Source organism: Arachis ipaensis, chromosome B4 (genome assembly GCF_059453495.1).
Source record: "Arachis ipaensis isolate K30076 ecotype BB chromosome B4, ASM5945349v1, whole genome shotgun sequence".
In the NCBI taxonomy this organism is placed as follows: Eukaryota; Viridiplantae; Streptophyta; class Magnoliopsida; order Fabales; family Fabaceae; genus Arachis; species Arachis ipaensis.
In genome coordinates, this window is record NC_142439.1 from 30,142,153 (window position 1) to 30,147,869 (window position 5,717).

Consider the following 5,717-nt stretch of genomic DNA (forward strand, 5'->3'; position numbering starts at 1 on the left):
TAGACCCAATGAATTGAGAATTATACCAACCCTTGCAATTAGGCTTTGAGCTTCCAACCATAACGAACCTAGGATGGTGTTGCCAACCGCTAACCATCTCCCTTTTACTCTTAAAACAGCAGATAGCTCTAAGTTGTCCATCCATTTCAAGCAGACCATATTCAAGTGGGAAGGTACAGTTTAAGGATAAGAATTTTACCCACTTGAATGTTGTGTTGGATGGTAATGGCTTGGGGGGAAGTATCTCCAGTGGCGGCCTTGCCAATGTATGATTCACTCTCTTGGGCTCCTCTTTGATGATCTCCACCTCTTGACACATTTCTGCAACATTAACCTCTTCCTCTCAACCATGATGCCTTGGAGGTTGTACACCCTCCTCAACATCAAATTCAAACATCTTGGAAAGAGGCTCTATGACTTTAGTTTTTCATGGAGGTTCTGCATCTACTAAGTCCTCAACCACTTCCTCTTCCTTGATAAGTTCGGTTTTCTCCACTTGCTCTAGTACAAAATCTAACTCCTCCTTAATAACTTCCACCTCTTGACAACTTTCTTCAATTCCTTCTAATTCTTCAACTACTCCTTCATCTTCAAGGGTTTCTACTTCCACATTTTGGGCCTCCTCGTGCTTCTCTTGTTCCGTGTCAATAGCATAATTGGGATCATGTTGCTCTTGGATTGATGCATCCACACGGGATATAAGAGCTTGGAGAGTAGAAGTGAGACTATTGAGAGCAGAGGTAAGTGTGGTTTGAAGCTCTATTTGCCCTTGGCAAATAACACTAAGGGTGTTGTCATCCAGTGGAGGTTGGGATGGATAGGAGGGTTCATTATTTTGTAGAAAGGGTTCATAATAGGAGGGTGGTTCATCTTGATAAGGATATGGAGATGGTTCATTTTGATAGGAATATGGAAGTGGTGGTTCTTGGGAGTAATTGGGTTGGAATTGTGGTGGTTCTATGTATGGTTCATTTGGCTCATAAGGTGGTTGGTATGGTGGGTATGGGTTAGGGTCATATAGAGGGGAATGGTGGAAATGGACTTGTGAGTAGGGTTGAGGGCTATGTTGAGGAGGTTGTTCATAGGCATGTGGTAGTTGTTGTTGACACGTACAAGAAGGACTACCATATCCATTAGATTGGTATGAATTAGGATTGGAGTTATACCTATATGAGACCGGGGGAGGTTGTTGCCGAAAGGGTTGATCAAATCCTTGTGGCCCCTCCCATCTTTGATTGTTCCAACCTTGATGCATGTTCTCATTATAGCTTCCATTCCATACAACATGATTTGAACCAAACTCATAGCCAAAGGGGTGAGAATTCATAGTATCAAGAGAAAATAAAAACAAAAACTAATAAGGAATAATGAAACTAAACTCCTAAAACAAGAAACAACTAAAAAAGAAATGAAAAATCAAAATTATTCACAATATTCACAATAACCAACAATAAGGCACACGTTTGCAATTCCCCGACAATGGCGCCAAAAATTGACATGCGGAAAATTACCGATTAAGAATTTATAGTGAAATTAGCGTTGCGAGTACAGTTCTTAACCGACGAAAATTCTGCTTATCAATTTAAAAGGGTTGTCACAAATTAAGAATAAAATACTGGGAGTAGAAATCCCAGGTTGTCTCCCAACGAGTTGACAAAAGAGTGCTATTTTATTAGTCAGGATTTTTCTGAGAAATTTTAGAGTTGGAGAACGGGAAATTAAAATAATTATGAATTAAAGCAATGGAAATTAGCAAGAGAATTTATATAATCAAAATAAAAGCCTTGACCGAGAGAAGATTAATCAAAAGTTCTATCCTTGTTGGATTTTCTCAAGTATGATGGTAAGAGGTTGTTGTTTTTACTTAGTTAACCCTTACCGAATAAAGGAAAGTCAAGTAATTGAGCTAACTCTTATTCACAAGGCATCATATACAGATAATGGCATAATACTCACACACGTACCTAAATCACATATGCAGTCAGAAAATTTCACACCCTCTATAGTAATAGTAACCATGCATGGACATGGATCACTACATTTTTCTAGTATATCACCCATTAAAGCAGAAATAGAGCTACCTAGAGGAATAGTTTCTAAATCCTATATTTTATCTTCATTCATGCATAAATCTTTTAGAAACTGAGCATACTTAGGTACCTGGCGAATGGCATCAAAAAGGGGAATAGTTACCTCAACCTTTTTGAAGATCTCCACCATCTTGGGGTTAAGCTCCATCTGCTTTCTGGACTTCCTAGCAAGGTGTGAAAATGGAATGGGGATTGCTTCTCTTGTAACTTCATCTTCTTGTGGTGTTCCATCCCTTGATTGAGCTACTTCTTCTTCAACCATGTCTTGTACTTCCACCTCTTCTTCAACATCCTCTACCTCAACAATGTCTTCAACTTGGATATCTTCATTTGAGCTTGGCTTCTCATGACTCCTCTCTTGCAGTGTGGTTCCGGACCTCAAAGTAATGGAATTGGTTCCACCCTTTGGGTTAGGTAAGGGTTGAGAAGGGAGTGAACTGGAGTTTGAAGGTTGATTATTGGGGGTAATTAATGATTCCATCCGGGCGAGGAGAGCTTGTATGGTGGAGCTAAGACCATTTATGGAAGAGTTAATTATATTCTGCATGTCTTGTTGTCCTTGCGCAAGAGAGCGAAACATCTCATCATTAGAGGAAGAAAGGGGTAAGTGATTTGAGGGGCCTACTGTTGGTTGTTCTGAGGCGCTTGGGATTGCCTTTGGTGAGGTGCTCTGTAAGGCTGGTTTTGGTTCTGCTGTCTGTTGTTGTTGTTGTTGTTGTTCCACCTCTGATTTCCACTGTTGTCTTTGCCTCCTCAGTTGTAGTTGTCCCTCCATCCTTGGTTGGAATTATCTCTCCACCCCTGGTTGGAATTGTCTCTCCAACCTTGGTTGGAGTTGTCTTGCCAACCTTGATTGTAGTTCCCACTTTGGTTATAATTGCTGCCTTGTTGATAGTATCCTTGATTCAGGCGGTCATAGAAATTATGAGTAGCTTCCAAGGTGTTGTCTTCTTGTTGGAGCTACGGACACTCATCAGTGTAATGAGTATAGCAGGCACATATTCTGCACAATCTCTGAGGAACCAATTGTTGACACTGATGTTGTGGGGGAGGCTGAGGTTGTTGTTGATTCAGCTGTATCTGCTTCAGTATGTTGGTCATCTCTCCCAGAGTCAGTGTGAAAGTAGCAATCTCACTACTAAAGGAAACCTCCGCAATAGCCTTGAGATGGTTGTTCCTGTGCCTGACATTCCGGGTAGACTCAGCTAGATCGGTGATCAGCTGCCATGCTTCTGTCGCCGTCTTGTACTTCTTCAGAGAGCCATTACTCACAGCATCTAGTGTAGTCTTGTCTTGAGGCTTCATGCCTTGTGTGAAATAGCTAATCAACACCAACTGGTCAATCTTGTGGTGGGACATGAGTCTATGAGATTCCTGAAGCGTTCCCAATACTCATAAAGAGTTTCTGATTCGCCTTGAATAATGCAGGAAATTTCTTTCCTCAGTCTATCTATAACTTCAGTTGGAAAGTAGTTGTCTAAGAATTCCCTTCTAAACAGATCCCAATTAGTAACAACTTCTTCAGGTTGAGTGTAGAACCACTCCCTTGCCTTTCCCTCAAGAGAAAACGGGAAGGCAGATAGCAAAATAGTAGTCTCATCTACACCATGACGCCTAGTAGTTGAGCAGACTGTCCAAAAATCTCTAAGGTGATTGATATGCTCTTGAGCAGATAAGCCTTGAAACTTGTGTATTAGGTTGATCAGTGCAGTCTTCAGTTCAAATTCTGCAATCAGATTTGGGTGACGCGCTAGATACGGTTGCAGTGTAAGGTTCGGAGCTCCTACTTCCGGGAGAGTAATCCTTCTGGGCTCCGCCATATTACCTGCACGTAAATCAATAGAATCAGTAGAAGAGGAGCTTGTTTCTTCCTCAAATGGCGCTTCAGATTCGCCTTCAGAAGAGACTGGTGAATTGGTAGTAACCACTTCACCACCCTCAGAGGCTAACCGACGCCGAGCTTGCCTAATATGTGAAATAGTTCTTTCAATTTCAGGATCAAACGCGGCTAAGCTCGGATCAGGCAATGAACGCGTCATTCAATGAAAGAAACATACAGCTCATGGTAATAAAATAAAATAAAATATGCAAATATGTAAAATTAAAAATATTTACACCAACCAATAATTTAGCACACTATTGCAACTCCCCAGCAACGGCGCCATTTTGATGAACGGATTTTTGCTAGTAAAGACTTCACAATAAATTCCCGTTACAAGTACAGTTTCTAAACCAACAATAATCCTTTCATACAAAAATTTGGTTGTCACTAAAACAAACCCAATAAAATTAAACCAAAGTATTTAAACCTCGGGTCGTCTCTCAAGGAATTGCAGGGAAGTATGTTACTATTGGTTATGGAAAAGTATCTTTTTGGGTTTTTGAAAGATTGAACAAGGAATGTAAATAATAAGAGAATAAACTAATAATTAAGAAAGCTCTTGGATAGGTATGAGAATTAGAAGTCCTATCCTAGCTATCCTTATCAATTGTGACATCAATTGTCCATTGCTCCCACTTAGTTAACCTCTAACTATGAAGGAAAGTCAAGTGGATGTATCAATTTGATTCCTCAAGTCCTAGTCAACTCCTAAGGAAAGACTAGCTTTAGAGGGATCCAAATCAACTAGCAACTTTCAATCATCAATCAACAAAGGAGTTTGATGACTCAAGAGTCTCCAATTACTCAACCAAAGCCAAAAATATAAAAATCTAACTTAAAACCCTCCCAAGCATTTTATCAAACACTTGGAAGGTACAACATAAAGACATAGAAAATCAATAAGAGATAATAAATTCCAAACAACCAATTGCAAGCATCCATGACTAACAATTAATAGAAGAAGCAATAAATATGAAATACCTCAACTTGTATTAATAAAAAATTGAATCTAACATGGAGTTTATAAACCAAATTGGAGAATAAATAAATCAACAAGAGAAGATAGATAAACTAAAGTACTAGAATAAATAAAAGTAGAAGTGAAACTAAATTAAACCAAAATAGAAACCTGAAATTGAAAATAGCTAAACCTAAGAATCCTAAAACCTAGAGAGAGAAGAGCGCCTCTCTCTAGAAAACTACATCTAAAACCTCAATTATGTGAATGAAAGTTGTACGAATGAATCGAATGATTCCCCCACTATGTAGCCTCTAATCTGTGTTTCCTGGGCCGGAAACTGGGTCCAAAACCCGCCCAAAATTGCCCCCAACATCTTCTGTAATTTCTGCACGTAACACATGTCACGCGTACGTGTCACTCACGCGTACGCGTCGATGGTCATCTTCGCGTGTCACGCGTATGCGTTAAGTACGCGCACGCGTCGCCATGCTATTTCGCTTTTCGCGTGCACTCGTCAGGTACGCGTGTGCGTCATTTCTCGCTGGTCAGCTCCTTATTTCTTGTATTCCTTCCATTTTTGCAAGCTTCCTCTGCATCCTTTAGGCCATTCCTACCATATAAATCCTGAAAACACTTAACACACAGATCACGGCATCGAATGGTAATAAAGGGTAATTAAAAATACACAATTTAAAGGTGTAGGAAGCAAGTTTTAAATCATAGAACAGAATTAGGAAGGAATTGTAAAATCATGCAAATTGTATGAATAAGTGTGCAAAGACTT